The 17,986-nt window shown below is 39.2% G+C and overlaps 1 long non-coding RNA gene across 9 annotated transcripts; it reads left to right on the top strand.

Annotated features, from left to right (window-relative positions):
- The first annotated feature begins 12,027 nt into the window (after positions 1 to 12,027).
- On the top strand, positions 12,028 to 15,229 carry LOC145066800 (uncharacterized). Of its 9 annotated transcripts, none has more exons than XR_013688800.1 (6): positions 12,028 to 12,325; positions 12,444 to 12,467; positions 12,774 to 12,851; positions 12,961 to 13,084; positions 13,161 to 13,891; positions 14,018 to 15,229. It is a non-coding gene; the product is annotated as an uncharacterized LOC145066800 (long non-coding RNA). The 9 variants fall into 9 exon arrangements; XR_013688796.1 differs by lacking the exon at positions 12,444 to 12,467 and having other exon boundaries at positions 12,029 to 12,325; positions 14,018 to 14,107; positions 14,496 to 15,229; XR_013688795.1 differs by lacking the exon at positions 12,444 to 12,467 and having other exon boundaries at positions 12,030 to 12,325; positions 13,161 to 13,215; positions 13,478 to 13,891.
- The last annotated feature ends 2,757 nt before the right edge of the window (positions 15,230 to 17,986 follow it).

Below are 17,986 nucleotides of genomic sequence, written 5' to 3'. Positions count from 1 at the left end.
ACCGAAGCATTTCATAAAAGAAATGTATTTTCATTATAATCAAAACTCGGGGTGTCATGTTCCGATACAGACCAATAAGCATAAACGAATACATTACAAGTCATATAACAAATATAAACATATGCAGACTTGTAAACAAAACAACTTGATGGTTCATCCATCTCATGCCCTTCCGCCACTACCTGTAATACAATTTAAAACTGAGTGGGTCAGGCTTGGGAGCCTGGTGAGCATATAGGGTTTTCAACCCACAATAAATATCATATTTAATTTTCACCAACCAACAATAACCCAATTACCCATTCCCGTTATTCTCACTTTAATGTCCCTAAAACAACTAACATAAGGGACCTAGTTTAAGAATATTTAATCGGGGCGACAACACATGCTTCGGGGGTACCTCAGCAATATAAGTCAAATAAGGCAACCATGAGGGGGATGGAGTACAGCGAATGAACACCCAAGTTCATTAACACCTACAGGTGGCGAACCTGCTAATGTTTCCACAAGACTGTCTAGAATAGCCAGTGGTCGTCATCTAAACTCCGCTAGATGACTCAATCAAACAACAACGAGGCCTCTCATCTGTTTATTACACACCAACGGTCTACCCATGTTCTACCCAACATATTAGTAGATAAAAATATACATTTGTATACATAGTTTAAAGAAAACCTGTATAGCATGCTTTAATCAACACATATATCACATAACAGATGAGGCACACACACACACATAACACGTATCTCATAAATAAATAAGCAGATCTATAAGATAGAAGAGAGTGAATACTCATTCACACATAACACCACCAAATATATACACATAGCACGTATTTTTATATAAAATACTTCGTATTATTGTATTAGAAGAAAATAACTACACACTCACTTGATCAGAAGATGATCGGACAGCACTACGGCTTATAAAAGTAGTATTCCTCAGCAGATTTGGAAGATCTCTTCGAAAATCGAACTTCTCGCGGGCAGAGCTTCGACTCGGGAACCGCGCTTCTCGGGATCTTCGGGATCTCGGGACTTGCCTCGGGGCTAGAGTATGATACCGGGGCTTCGGGGTAGCTTCGGGGGTTTTTGCGCAGAGCTTCGACACGAAAACGAGAGGGAATTGGCAAAAATACCCGGAACCCTCGCATCCTATTTATAGGAGGCTGGAGCCTCGGAGTACGCGGGGCGTACTGCGTTACGCGGGGCGTACTGCCCAAAACGTCATTGCTTACGTATCCGAAGTGCTCGAGTGCGAGTGTCGACATCCCTCGGAGTACGCGGGGCGTACTCGAGTACGCGGGGCGTACCTCGGATCAGATCGGTGACTCCTTCGGATAATGCTTCCGAATTTTGATTTAAATATAAATACAAAATGATTAATAAACTTCGGAAATTCATAACTTCTTCATACGAACTCCGTTTTCGACGTTCTTTATATCCACGCGAAGGTGAGACCACGCTCTACGACTTTCGTTTAGACTCCGTCGGCTAATTTTGACTTTATTTTTATTAATTATTTTTAATAGGCCGGGACAGAAACTTTCGTTATAAATTCATAACTTCTTCGTTTGACGTCCGTTCTCGCCTAACTTTTTATCGTTTCAATACCAACAATGAGATCTTCGATTCTCATTTAGATTGCTTCGGCTAACAACCGCTCGATCTCAAATCGAGTAAAACAGGCTGTATATCGCTAAGCCGGAACTTCGATAAATCATAACTTCCTCATACGAAGTCAGATTTGGGCGTTCTATATATATTCGGAAACCTCGTTTCAATTACTACAACATTAACCAAAGATATTAAGTTTATTTTACACTTAAATTTTGACACTTATTTTTATTCTTAATTAATCAAACCACATAATTAAGCAATTAAGCACAAAACACATAATACTCAAATAATACACTTTTATTATTTCAAAACGGGTTACAAAGGTCAACCTAGACTATTACATTGCTACAAATGGCAAGCCCGAAACACAGGCGTTACAATTCTCTCCACCTTAGAATGATTCCGTCCCCGGAATCACACATCAACAAACAAATGCGGATAGCGACTCAACATGCCACTCTCCGTCTCCCAGGTGAGATTTGGCCCATTCGTGTGTTTCCATCGGACAAGCACTAACCCAACCATTTTGCGTCGCAACTTCTTAGTCTTTCGGTCAACAATTGCCTATGGTTCTTCAATCAACCTTTTGTTCTCATCAATTCTCAATTCAGAAATTGGAATTATATCGGGAACTCCTCCCGTGAACTTCCTCAAATAACACACATGAAAGGTGTTGTGAATTCCATTCAGTTCTTCGGGTAATTCGAGCTTGTAAGCTTGGTTCCCAACCCTCTGAAGAACTTTAAAAGGTCCAATAAACCTTGGACTCAACTTTCCCCTTTTACCAAATCTTATAAGTCCCTTCCACGGCGAGACTTTAAGCAAAACCGAATCTCCAACCTCAAAAGTCATCGGTCTTCGCTTCTTGTCAGCATAGCTCTTTTGACGATCTTGAGCTGCTAACATTCTTTCCCTAATTATTTTCAACTTTTCAGCAGTTTGATGAACCATCTCCGGTCCCATAAACTGCTTTTCCCCAGCCTCAAGCCAACAAGACGGCGTACGACATTTCTGTCCATACAAAGCTTCATAAGGTGCCATCTTAATGCTCGAGTGAAAACTATTATTATAGGAAAATTCTACCAACGGTAAATGTTCATCCCAATTACCTAGGAATTCCAAGGTACATGCTCTCAGCATATCTTCAAGTGTTTGTATTGTTCTTTCACTCTGACCATCAGTCTGCGGATGGTAAGCTGTGCTTAAACATAACTTGGTACCCATTTCCTCTTGTAGACTTTTCCAAAACCTTGAGGTGAAACGGCTATCACGATCCGATACAATCGTTAACGGAACACCGTGAAGCCTCACAATTTCCCTTACGTAAGAATTCGCAAGCTTCTCCATAGACCATTTCTCCCTGGCCGCTATGAAATGCGCACTCTTAGTGAATCGATCAACGACCACCCAAATCATGTCGTGACCATTCTTTGTTCTGGGCAGTTTAGTGACAAAATCCATAGCAATGTCTTCCCACTTACCCATAGGCACAGGCAAAGGTTCTAAACTCCCGTAAGGTTTCTGATGTTGTGTCTTGACTCTCGCACAAGTCACACACTCAGCCACATACTTTGCAACATCAAGCTTCATCGTCGGCCACCAGTAGTAGGGTTTTAGGTCCCTATACATTTTAGTGCTACCCGGATGAATCGAGTACATGGTCTTGTGAGCTTCTTCCATCAGAAGATCCCTAATTCCTCCTGACTTAGGTACCCAAATACGATCTTGGAATACCTTCAGTCCATGACCGTTAGTACCAAACACCAACGTTTTACCCAAACGTTCCTCCTTTCGGTCATTTTTCTCAGAAGCTTCCTCTTGAGCTTTCTTTATACTTTCCACAATAGTCGAGACAACTTCAATTCTCAACGCTCTTGGCCTCTTCCTTTCAAGATTGACCTTCCGACTGAGAGCATCAGCAACAACATTAGCTTTACCGGGGTGGTAAAGTATCTCGCAGTCGTAGTCTTTAAGTAATTCTAGCCAGCGTCGTTGCCTCATATTCAATTCCTTCTGATTAAAGAGGTATTGGAGACTCTTATGATCAGTGAAAAGTTTGCACTTCGTGCCATAGAGGTAATGCCTCCATATTTTCAGAGCGAAAACTACCGCTGCCAACTCCAAATCATGAGTCGGGTAATTCTTTTCATGCTCTTTCAACTGTCGAGACGCATATGCTATCACCTTTTCTCTTTGGGTCAAAACACAACCCAATCCAACACCAGACGCATCGCTATAAACAGCGAAGTCTTCAACTCCATCGGGTAGAGAAAGTATCGGTGCCTCGCATAGCTTCTTCTTTAACTTCTCGAATGCTTCTTTATGCTTCTCACTCCAAGCATAAGTAGCTCCTTTGTGGGTCAAAGCTGTTAATGGAGTAGCAATCGAAGAAAAACCTTGGATAAACCTTCGGTAATATCCGGCTAATCCTAAAAAGCTTCGAATCTCCGTGGGACTTTTCGGTTGTTCCCACTTCATCACAGCTTCGATCTTCGCTGGATCAACCATTATCCCTTCTTGGTTGACCACGTGACCCAAGAATTGGACCTCACGAATCCAAAAATCACATTTGGAGAACTTTGCATAAAGCTTCTCCTTCTTCAAAACTTCTAACACTTCTCGCAAGTGTCTGCCATGCTCCTCCTGGCTTTTCGAGTAGATCAGAATGTCGTCTATGAACACTATCACAGATTTATCAAGGAAAGGATTACAAACCCTATTCATCAAATCCATGAACGCTGCTGGAGCATTGGTTAGTCCAAACGACATAACCAAGAACTCGTAGTGTCCATATCTAGTTCTGAATGCAGTCTTCTCGATATCTTGCTCTCTTACTTTCAGCTGATGATATCCTGACCTAAGATCGATCTTCGAGAAATAGCTCGAACCTTGCAATTGATCAAACAGGTCATCAATCCTCGGCAACGGATATTTATTCTTTATTGTTGCCTTGTTCAGCTCTCTGTAATCGATGCACATTCTCATACTTCCATCTTTCTTCTTTACTAATAACACCGGAGCTCCCCAGGGCGATGAACTAGGTCTAATGAAACCTTTGTCCAACAACTCCTGAAGTTGCATCATTAACTCCTTCATCTCCGTCGGTGCTAATCGATAAGGTGCTTTTGCTATTGGCGTGGTTCCTGGTAACAAGTCTATTCTGAACTCCACTTGTCTATCAGGTGGTAATCCAGGAAGATCCTCGGGGAACACTTCCGGAAAATCACACACCACTGGAATGCTCTGCATCACCTTCTTTTCCTTCTTAGCATCAATCACAAATGCTAAATATGATGTACATCCCTTGGTCAAACACTTTCTGGCTTTCATTAGAGAAATGATCCCAGAATTCACTCGTCGTTTGTCCCCATACACCATAAACGAATCTTTTCCAGGCGGGTTTACTTTAACTATCTTCTTCTTGCACAAAATTTCGGCATCATTGGCGCTAAGCCAATCCATTCCCAAGACGATGTCGAAACCATTAAGTTCGATAGGCAATAACGCCTCGAGAAACTTATTCCCATTAAGGTCGATCAAGACGTTTTTCATACGATGGCTAACAGATACAAACTTGCCACTAGCTACTTCGACTAATAAAGCATTATTTAGTCTATCAACAGGCAAAGCTAGCTTTCTACCAAACTCATGCGAAATAAAGGAGTAGTTGGCTCCAGAATCAAACAATATATGAGCAGGTAATTCGTTTACGAGAAAGGTACCTGAAGCGACATCAGCTTCATCTTTAGCAGCCTCAAGTGTCATCTGGAAGGCTCTCGCCTTCGGCTTTGGTGGAATGTTGGGCCTAGCTGCCTCCTTCTTCTTCGGACAGTCTTTCAAAATATGCCCCTCTTCATTACAACCAAAACACATCCTTTTGTTGTTCGGACATTCATTGGCAAAATGTCCAACCCTACCACACTTGTAGCAGGTCACATCCTCGCTACATTTCCCAAAGTGCCTTTTCTTACACTTATCACACCACTTTGCTTCGCCTCCTTTTCCCCCAAACTTTTTCGAATCAGATTTCGAAAATTTTCCTTTCTTACCGGAACCAGATGTTCCCTCAAACTTCCTTTTCTCACCAACCTCAACTTTGACGGTGGTTCTCCCCTTGATCATGTTCTCCACAGACTTGGCAGCCCAGATAGCTGCCTCTAGAGTAAGGGCCTGACGTACCGGCACCTCATACTCCCATGGAAGTCCCTTCGCATACCGATCCACCTTTGTCAGCTCGTCTGGAACGATACGCAAGGCAAACTCCATCTTATCGGTGAAGTTATTGGTGTATTCATCAACTGACATGCTACCCTTCGTCAATGTCAGAAACTTATTCTCCAACTCCAACAGATTTTGAGCCGAGCAGAACTTGCGCTTAAACTGCACCAAGAACTCTGCCCATGACAATTGCAGTGGCTCGTTAGGGCTTAAGGTCTTCCCTAGAGTGTTCCACCAACGAACGGCTCCACCTCGGAATTGTCGCACGGCATAGATAGTCTGCAACTTGCCTCTACAGCCACATGTCATAAAGGCTAACTCCATTTCGGAGATCCAATCCATAACCCCAATCGGATCCTCCTTTCCATTGAAGGTCGATGGTTTACAAGTCAAAAAGTCCTTGTACTTGCATCCCATTCCATCATTCCTTCCATCATGGTTATCTTGCCTAACTATCGGTGGGTTGGCTGGACCAACAGACCCACTGAAGTTTCCACCTTCCGAGTGCCCTTCATTCAGTTCAGGCTCTTCCACACGAATCGACAGTTCTTCACGATTTTGTTGAAGCAACCGTCTAGTTTCATCCATCTGACGATCCAACATCGTCTGAATCATCAATTGCACACCAGCCATGGTTATTGGCTCAGGTGCTGCTGCTACGACAGGTATTGGCTCAATCATTGGTGGTTGATTCCTGTTTTCGTCAGCATTTCCAACTCCACTTCTTGTTCTCACCATTTTGATCTACACACCGAATAAGGTGAAATTAGATCCTCAATCATGATGGATATTCAAATCATCCTTATCACTCCGAAACGTTTACATGCTAGTTCTAATATCGTAGACGTACGCTTAGAATCCTACACACATAAGGTTTCTAGATCCGGTCGGCAACAGACCATAGATCCGAGCAAATAATATCATATATGGCAACATATAACATTTAGCACCTAAAGCATTTTAGGCAACTTTCCTAAAATAAACTAGTGCTCGTGTCTAAACCACAACAGACACACATCTCAAAACTTCACTTAGCATTCTAAGTTTAAGTCTAGAAATCCTACAAATTCCTAGTTCGCTTAAACTAATGCTCTGATACCAACTGTGACATCCCCAAAATCTCGGCCAGCAAAGACCGATTTTCATTTATGCTTTTAAATATTTTCAAAGTAAATCCTTTTGATTTGAAAGAGTTGCGGAATTTGTTCCCAAAAACAAAACATGATAAAACATTGTTTACCGAAGCATTTCATAAAAGAAATGTATTTTCATTATAATCAAAACTCGGGGTGTCATGTTCCGATACAGACCAATAAGCATAAACGAATACATTACAAGTCATATAACAAATATAAGCATATGCAGACTTGTAAACAAAACAACTTGATGGTTCATCCATCTCATGCCCTTCCGCCACTACCTGTAATACAATTTAAAACTGAGTGGGTCAGGCTTGGGAGCCTGGTGAGCATATAGGGTTTTCAACCCACAATAAATATCATATTTAATTTTCACCAACCAACAATAACCCAATTACCCATTCCCGTTATTCTCACTTTAATGTCCCTAAAACAACTAACATAAGGGACCTAGTCTAAGAATATTTCATCGGGGCGACAACACATGCTTCGGGGGTACCTCAGCAATATAAGTCAAATAAGGCAACCATGAGGGGGATGGAGTACAGCGAATGAACACCCAAGTTCATTAACACCTACAGGTGGCGAACCTGCTAATGTTTCCACAAGACTGTCTAGAATAGCCAGTGGTCGTCATCTAAACTCCGCTAGATGACTCAATCAAACAACAACGAGGCCTCTCATCTGTTTATTACACACCAACGGTCTACCCATGTTCTACCCAACATATTAGTAGATAAAAATATACATTTGTATACATAGTTTAAAGAAAACCTGTATAGCATGCTTTAATCAACACATATATCACATAACAGATGAGGCACACACACACACACATAACACGTATCTCATAAAGAAATAAGCAGATCTATAAGATAGAAGAGAGTGAATACTCATTCACACATAACACCACCAAATATATACACATAGCACGTATTTTTATATAAAATACTTCGTATTATTGTATTAGAAGAAAATAACTACACACTCACTTGATCAGAAGATGATCGGACAGCACTACGGCTTATAAAAGTAGTATTCCTCAGCAGATCTGGAAGATCTCTTCGAAAATCGAACTTCTCGCGGGCAGAGCTTCGACTCGGGAACCGCGCTTCTCGGGATCTTCGGGATCTCGGGACTTGCCTCGGGGCTAGAGTATGATACCGGGGCTTCGGGGTAGCTTCGGGGGTTTTTGCGCAGAGCTTCGACACGAAAACGAGAGGGAATTGGCAAAAATACCCGGAACCCTCGCATCCTATTTATAGGAGGCTGGAGCCTCGGAGTACGCGGGGCGTACTGCGTTACGCGGGGCGTACTGCCCAAAACGTCATTGCTTACGTATCCGAAGTGCTCGAGTGCGAGTGTCGACATCCCTCGGAGTACGCGGGGCGTACTCGAGTACGCGGGGCGTACCTCGGATCAGATCGGTGACTCCTTCGGATAATGCTTCCGAATTTTGATTTAAATATAAATACAAAATGATTAATAAACTTCGGAAATTCATAACTTCTTCATACGAACTCCGTTTTCGACGTTCTTTATATCCACGCGAAGGTGAGACCACGCTCTACGACTTTCGTTTAGACTCCGTCGGCTAATTTTGACTTTATTTTTATTAATTATTTTTAATAGGCCGGGACAGAAACTTTCGTTATAAATTCATAACTTCTTCGTTTGACGTCCGTTCTCGCCTAACTTTTTATCGTTTCAATACCAACAATGAGATCTTCGATTCTCATTTAGATTGCTTCGGCTAACAACCGCTCGATCTCAAATCGAGTAAAACAGGCTGTATATCGCTAAGCCGGAACTTCGATAAATCATAACTTCCTCATACGAAGTCAGATTTGGGCGTTCTATATATATTCGGAAACCTCGTTTCAATTACTACAACATTAACCAAAGATATTAAGTTTATTTTACACTTAAATTTTGACGCTTATTTTTATTCTTAATTAATCAAACCACATAATTAAGCAATTAAGCACAAAACACATAATACTCAAATAATACACTTTTATTATTTCAAAACGGGTTACAAAGGTCAACCTAGACTATTACATTGCTACAAATGGCAAGCCCGAAACACAGGCGTTACATAATAAGCTCTAACACTTCCCATTATCCACATTAATTAACCAAAACAAGCTCTTTGATTAACCCTAACCTTACTAACCTAATCTAAACAAGCTCTTAGAATTAGATTAAAAGATTGCATGAAGCTTTATGTCAATGTTCCCAACAACATCCAATACTCCTCACGAGCTCGGGAGTGTAAGAGCGTATGAATAAGATTTTCACTAAATTCATTCAATAGAGATCAATTTAATGTTTGTTACTTGTTCAATTTCACAAAACAATTACGGATTTTGTAAAAGATATAACTTGAATGACCTAACCCTAATTCAAATGGCCAATAAGAATCACAATTAGAATCAAACATTCAATTAAAGCAAAATCAAATTCACTAGATAGATATTAAGAACAAACATCAGGTCATATGATTAAAGTCACTACCAAGAAGTCAAAACATGAAATTGGAGAAACTAGGGTTCTAGCCACACATGGCTAGTACAAGATCACAAGAATAAAAGATGGAATTAAAGTGAAATTACAACTTACAAATACTAGAAATAATGTTTCCAAATGATTACTGATCAAATCCTTGCAAAAACCTTCGAAATCCCCTCTCAAAATGTGCTCTGATATGTTGTGTGTGTGTAAAAACGACCCTCAAATAGTAATATGAAAGATAGGAAAAACTGCCAAAAGCTGGTTTTTGGGTTGAACACGGCCCGTGTTAAAATAGACTAAACTGACACGGCCCGTGTTCAGCAGCCAACACGGCCCGTGTTGATTTGCACTAAACTGACACGACCCGTGTTTAGCATGGTCAACAACTCCCATTTTGGTCAACACGACACGTGTTGATTTTGCAGTGTAAATCCAACATGGCCCGTGTACCCCTCTGACTCCGAATCCAAACTTGATTTTTCCAACTTTTTCGTTCTTCGCCCGATCATCCCAAAATCTTCACCAATGCTTCCTGGCACCTCCCAAAGCGCATTCCAAGCTCCGGTTTACTTGAAAAAGACATGAAAGTGTGGAAATAAGGTTGTTCTAGAGACTAACATGAATATGATAAAATGCAAGAAAAATGAAGAACAATTATGCTAAATAGGTGCATAAAATGGGACTAAAAGGTGTGCAAAAAGGTGCACAAATTGCACCTAACACACTTCATCACTTTCGTCGCTTTTCCATTGCCGTTTCATATTGTTATATAAATCGTTAAACAACATCACGTCTTTGTTCATATTTCCCCATTTTGAGTACACCTGATGTTTAGTACGATATGGTTCCAGGTTCATTCCTTTGTGAAATCGAGCTCTAACACGCATCCAAAAACAATCATGTTTTTTGTTCCCTCCTGTCTTCGTGTCATCTGAAACGTCAATCCATGATTGTGCTAATACTAACTCTTCTTGAGGTAACCACGCTTTAGCTTCCGCCTTCTCTTTTCTTTTATTTATTGGTTGAGAGAGTTGAGTCTGTGGAACAAATTTTGGTTCAGATTCGAAAATGAGTGTTTGTGGAACAAACTCTAGTTGGGAACCAAAATCAAAAGGATCAAAATCTTGGTCAAATTGTGGTTGTGTTTGTCGAAATGGTTGCATAGGACGTGGTTGTTGGATATGTTGCAAAAAGTAGGGAAACATTCCCCCGTAGTGATAGAAATGAGGCGAATAAACCGGTTGATCAAGTGAAGGTCTTGGAGTTGTGTTTTTTCTAGTGAGTGTTTTTTCGTTGGTTGGATTTTTAGAGGATGTCATTCTTTGTGTGTTTGAAAATAGAGAAGATGGTAAAAAACATAAAATGTTTATGAATGGTTTTGGTTAATTTGATAAGGTATTTATAGTATTGGTAGAAAAAAAAAATGATCGTTTACAAACGATAACCACAAAGACCAATAGGAAACAAGCAAGGAGCGATCCCTTGGAAGGTCATAGTGCGGCCTAGACCGCACCTAGGGGCGGTGTTCGTGATGATGTGGCGGATGGAGTGTGTCCTAGACCACACCCACTTCGTCTGGTCTTTGTAACTGTTGGTGAGTTGGCCCGTACACAATAATTTGGAGTTGATCCGTACGCAACAAATTTTCTCCATACACAACAATTGATGTTTTAAAATGTTGTATTATACAACTATATAATGCATGAATTGTTGTGTATGACAAAAAACTGTTGTATACGAATCACTTCCAGGGACAAAAAAGTGTATCCATTTGTACGAGAAAACATTAAATGCTACAACCTATGACATATGGATGCAGTAAAAACAAACAAGTATTCCAAATTGTACATTATATAATAGCATCAACCATCAATTACAATGAAAAGTTATAACTTAATGACAAATGCACCATAAAGCATTGATGAAGAGATGAACGAGTCTTTTATAAAAGAAAAGCATGCAATGTTTTTAGAAAAGAAAGCATGCAATGTTGCTAGAGTATCACTAATAACTAAAGGCAATCTAATTTAGAGTCTAGTATTTAGGAAAACCAACATCATAACATAATAACTTTGACCTTTTTCATGCCCAACTTTTAAGCAAGGATTGCCACTCATAAATTCTTGGAAGGAAATAAACTCTCGATATGAAATTTTTTATCACCTACCAAAACGTTCTTCGGTTATACCAAAGTATAATTTCCATGCACAAATGGTGATACAACAATTTTTTGGCTGTATTTTTACATTAGTGTATTCCATTATCACTGCATATATAAAAAATATAGATACATAACCACATTTCCCCGTAAGCCAGATTGAGATTGGAGGAAAATACAAGAAAAAAAAATAACATAACATACTTTTGCCATTTTATCCATTTAGCCAGAAGAACTATTATTTTTTCTATTTTTTTTTATCAGTTTAGCAATTAAACTATTATATACATATATTAAAAAGCCTCATGTTTATGAACAATAAAATTGACCAATTTCATTCTTTTAACACAAGAATTCGTACATATTCAAATTTTACACAATACTTTTCACATATTCAAAATTTCGTCCTTCTGGCTTCTATCCTCCTTCCCTAATCTAAAATTCTCAGCATCATCGGCGTTTCACAATTTCTTCGGACTCCTCCCTTTTCTTCCTCTCCGACCATGTGGGTTTGACATCTCCTACGTCTTCTCGATCAAAATTTAGGATTCCAAATTCTGGGTTTGACGTTTCAGACACAGTCTCGATCAAGAACTGAGGATTTCCACTTCCGTCTCCACCAAACGTCTGTGCTTTGTGGCCGCCTCCAACCATCTCTGTTGCAATTTGAAGTCTGGGTATGTTCTCTGTCGTTTGTATATCCTTTTGATTTTATGTTTTCAATTTCGAATTTCTTCCTTCCTAACATTGTGGGTTTCACGTTTGAATTTTGGGTATAATGTTTCTTACACCAAGTCGATCAAGAACTTCAAATTCTGGGTATGACGTTTATGACACCATCCCGACCAAAAAGTTAGGATATCGACTTTCGTATTGTTTTTCTGTTCCATTTTGAATTTCGATTTTCAGTTCCACTTTCAAACATTTTTTGGACTCGATCACGCACAATAATCACGCCAAAAATCATAAATTGATTACCCATTATAGTCTTCATCCTCTTGCAAATAAATGTAGTGGTTCGTAGCTGGTCTGTTGCGGTTTGTGGAAACCGGAAAAAGAAATCCCATATTTTTTCTGCTTTTACTGTAATTTCTGGTAAGTTATATTCTGAAATTCTTATTTCAGGATTTTGATTAATGATAAGTAAGAAGTAGATTATCGCCGCCACCAACCACCTGTGTTATGTTAATGTTTGGAATTTCGGTATGTTGTAAGTTGTTTCCATTTGATTTTGATTTTCTGTTCAATTGCTCTTCCTTTTGTTTTTTTTGTGCGATGGTTCCTAATCTCTAGGTTTGATCTCTAAAATCAGTATTCAGTATTACCACCACCGGACTCAGCCACCGCCACGACGACAATTGGAAGATGTTTTTTTTTTAATTTCTTTCAAGTCAGTCTCCACGAACTCTATCCCTGAACTATCTCAGGTTTTTCAGGTAATGTTGGTGTGCTCAGTTATTGGAAGCACAGAAGCTATATTCATATTTCATATTGGAGTGGTAATTTTTTTAGGCATAACTCAAGATATATGGAGGGATATGGAAGAAACAAAGGTTTGCCTCATCATGTAAGTTACTCTGTAAGTATCTGATTATGCCAGATTGTTCCTTTCACATATTTATGCTTCAATACTTTGATCTCACCCGGTCATCACAATAATCATATTCTAGGTTTATGTCTCCGTCCTTAAAGCATTGGAAAGCTTTGATTCTTTCCCTTTGTTTCTATTCAAATTAAAGAAACAATTGGCATTCTATTTTTTTCTTTGTTTCTCTATACTATATATTTCATATCATACCTTCTAACCATACAAGATATTATGTAGACAGTTACCCTAGATGGTGAAACTGGCCTTAAGACATAACACAAGAGATGTACAACAATTCAATTCCATTACTTCAATGAAACTCCATATGGGTGGTGCTTGATTCTTATCTGGATGATGAGACAAAAGACTATGGATATTGAGAAGAAAAACTATGAAGGCATCAAACATCATCTGATTTTGATTTTTTTAGTAATGTTGTAATTATGTGTCTTTGTACATGATACTTCAATATTAAAACATAATGGAATTTCATCTCTATATGACAGATGAACCTTTTATTTAGAAGAAGGTTGTCCCAAAAGGACAAGCCTCATCCTCACAACTTTTATTTGTACATACCAAATATGTTTAGTCCACCACTACCACATGCTTTCTCTACATGTCAGATCACATCTTCGGATGGATGTGTGGGAAGGTACTACTTTGTATTTTATCTATTTGTGGTCTTCTCTTACTTTATCTCGGTTTTTTGTTAAAAGTATTGTATGTATGTATACAATACATAAATTGAATAGTTGATGATTGATGAGCATATTTGCAGGTAAAACTATGATGGAAGGTGAAAATGGTATTATACAACCGAGTAATAGTGAACATGTATCGTCAATCTTTTGGTTGTGATGAACAAATGGTAAGTTCGAATGGTAGAAAATGATTTAGTATAAGTCAACATCGTCAGGCTTTTGCTTTTAATTCATCTAGATTGAGAGGAAGAGACCAATCTAAGGTTCGAAGTCAACATCATCAATTTTATGAAATCTTTTTTAAAATAAAAGACAATTCCATTCAGTTACTCTCATATAGTTTTCTTACAACCAATTTGTGAACTTATTTTTATTTCTTAATATACATATTTTGTAGATGTTTGATAGGTGCATTTTATGCACCTATTTTGCATGATTATTTCCGTCTTTTTATAGCATTCTATTTCATAATTCTTGCATTTAGTTGATTATTAGGGTAGTTGCATATTTCATTAAGAATGTCTGGTACTTCACTATTTTTGATTTATTTTGCAGGCATTATGGAGCATGGAACGTGGAGCTTGGACGTATGGATGCATGTAGCTTGGATTCTTGGACTTTGGAGCATGCAGAGAAGATGAACCGTTCATTCCATGGAGGAAAGCATGAAGACATAACCCGAGTCGTTGTTGCATTATCTTCATAGCAAAGGATTACGTTTGAAACGCGGTCCTTGTCACTTTGACACGGGTCGTGTTTGACCTTTATCATCTCATATTTGAGCAACATGACGCGTGGTGAAGCTGGACTGAAGATGGAGCCAATAGTGAAGACTTTTTGGAATTTTAGCAAAAAGCATGGGCCATGCCAAAAAAACACATGGTCAAGACAAATGGCCATGCCAAAAAAAACACATGGGCAAAAGGCATGGCCATGCTAAAAACGCATGACCTTATGGCATGTCACGTGAACTTTAATAAAAGAGCAGGAGACGTCATTTTGAAGGAGAGAACGGTTTTGGGAGTAGTTTCTGGCGATCTAGGGCAATTTTGGGAGAATTCTTGGAGCTTTTGAGAAGACTTAATCATTGCAAACATTTGGATTTCATTTTTGTAAGGATTAAACATTCCAATTCCATCTTTATTCTTGTTTGATTTGTTCTTAGCCATGTGTGGCTAAGAAACCCTAGTTTCTAGTTCTTGTTCAAAACATGTTGATTGCTTGACTTGAAGCATATGATTTGATGTTTGATTTGTGATTCTATTCTAGTGATTATGTTTTTGTTTAAACTAGAATCCTTGAATTTGATTTGTGTTTGATTGGCCACTTTCATGAATTGAATTTTTGTGCAGTTAATTAACTTTTAGGGCACCTAATCGTTCTATCGAGTTAATAATTGGTAACAAGCAATAAGTTTTCTTATTGTAAAACATATATCACATGTTTTCACACTTCCGAGCGTATGAGAAGAAATGAACATTGTTGGGAAGCTTGTACAAAACTTAATGTAGTTTTTCAATACAATCTAAGAGCGTGTTTAGATTGAATTAGTAAAGCTAGGTCTAATCAAAGAGCCTGTTTTGGTTAGATAATTTGGCAAGCGAGAGGTATTAGAGCGTGTTAATATCTTTCAGTACCAACATAGAATAGCAATCTTGAATTACATCAAGTCATAATCAAGTTGAACAACATCATTGAGAACTAGAACTAGAACCATTCAATCAATTTGTTTACAAATCTATTTCATTTTGTGCATGCTTTTAAAGTAGATTGTTATTTAGTTATTTACTTTTGCAAACAACCCCCCCCCCCTTGTGACCAAAGTATCTTGCGCAAAGAGGTATAGACTTTTGTCCCGTGTCTCTGTGGTTCGACCCTGCTTGCCTTGTACTACTTTTTAGTGCATTAAAGCAGTGTATTTTGGAGTATATCGTACCCCTATTATTTGTTGGGTCTGACACCCCTAACAAATTGGCGCCGTTGCCGGGGACATGGTGTTACTAATTGTTTATGCCAAGATTTTTGTGAGTAGGTACATCTCTATAAAAAATCAAAAAAAAAAAAGTGTGGCTCGGAAATGAATACTCCTTACAAGGAATACCAACTTTCTGAGCTAGCTCGGTTAGTTATGATGATTGGAAATGACAGAAGTGTGCAACCTACACCTATTCCTTGTGATTTTTTCACGCAAAATGGACATCACACCAACATGTGTCCATATTTACAAGGGGGATGGGAGGAAATGCAGGAAAGGGGAAGCTACTACTGGCCAAATCAATGGAGTTATGATCAACCTCAATATGATCAAAGTTGGGAAAACAACCAAGCTTGGGGAAACAACCAATGCCAAAACCCATACCAAGATTGGGGAGATGACCAATACCTACCAACTCCAGAGTTCCAACAACAATATCCTCCACATCTTCAACAAACTGAAAGTTCGAGCATGTCCTTGGAAGACATGGTGAAAAGCATTGCCACTACCACCCAAATCTTCCAAGAAACAACCAAAGCTAGCCTCAAAAGCTTAGAGGAACAAATTGCAAAACTTGCTCAATCTGTGAATATATTGGAAACTCAAGGCAAATTACCATCACAGACCGAAGAGGACCCAAGACATACCGTTTCTGCCATCACCTTGAACAATGGGAAAAATTTTGATGACCCAAGATTGCAATTTGAAGATGGGGAAGAAGAGGAAGAAGTAGAAGTGGAGAAGGTTGTCAAGGAAGAAGTAGAAATTGAGAAGGATGACATGGAAGTCGTAGAGGAGTTGGAGGTCTACAAAAAAAAGGCTGAGCCACCCACTACCAATGAGAAACTCCTTTCGCCAGTAGACCAACCACAAGAGCCGAAAATGATACATTTGTTGGACCCTTCAAGGGATATGTACCCCGAGAAGGCAGAATCCCAACCGATCATCAAATCGACCACCTTATCAAAGAAGGAAGATTTGACCACCTTACTGGACAAGTACAAGAAAGGGGTCGGCTGGACGATTGTTGTCATTAAGGGTCTAAGTCCAACATGGTTCCCACGCAAAAAGAAAGTCAAGTACAAGACACGTGTTCCATTGAAGGAGGCGGCGAAAAATTCATTGAGTTGGAAAGCCCCAACATTCAAAGAATAACATATTCCAAGGGCCAAGTCGAGCCAAAGACTTGAAACAAGGACGGCTAACCGAGAGGCAACTCGGCGATTATTTTCTTTCCATTTTATTTATTTTATTTACTTTATTTTGTTGTGTTGCAATGTTTTTTAGTCTTTTTAAAGTTCAAAAAAAAAAAAAAAATAAAAAATAAAAATAAAAATAAAAAAAATAACGTGATTTTTGTGAGGGTAACAGAAGTAAAACGCATGGGCTAAAAAATTGCATGGCTTGATTTTAGACCGTGCGTAGACTACGAACTTTTCCAAAGAAAAAAAAAAGAGAGCACGGCCAAACTTGGAAAGGCACGGCTTGGAATCACCCCATGCGTCTGCGACACACCTCTTGATTTTTCAAAGAAAAAAAAGCATGGGCAATTCTCAAAACTCACGGTCTTGAAAAAAAAAAAGAATAAAATAGAAATAGGGCACCGGTCCTCTCCTTTCGGAATTGAAAGGTTGAAAAGAAGCAGCTTGTGTTTTCTGTCTGTCTTGCCGGTGATCAGGTATCAATCACATAACCACCATCACACGTCGGCTACCAGGTACGCGCCCTCCTTCCCCTCTCATTTGATCTTTAATCCTTTTCTCCTATCTCTACCACTCCCTCCCTCTTCTGCTTATCGCAAGCCAAATACCACCGGTGGTCACACATAGTGCCGCAAATCCCCAATTTCAATTCCTTTCTATCGAAGTGCCCATAGCAGCCTCCAACCCTATATTGATTACCTCAGTGTCGTCAGTATATACCATAATCCACCCACTGTCGTTTTTTTTTTTGTAGCCACCACCAAGAAATACCCACATCCTCCTTGACTCTCGATCTCTCTTTACCAGTTCACAATTCCATCTTTTCTGCTTATCCGACTGCTACAAATCGCAAAGCCAACCATCCCAAA

This window comes from Lactuca serriola, chromosome 8, assembly GCF_051521515.1.
Source record: "Lactuca serriola cultivar US96UC23 chromosome 8, Lser_US96UC23_V15, whole genome shotgun sequence".
Lineage (NCBI taxonomy): Eukaryota > Viridiplantae > Streptophyta > Magnoliopsida > Asterales > Asteraceae > Lactuca > Lactuca serriola.
The sequence above is the reverse complement of the archived record's forward strand: the minus strand, read 5'-3'. Positions and strand labels throughout refer to the sequence as shown.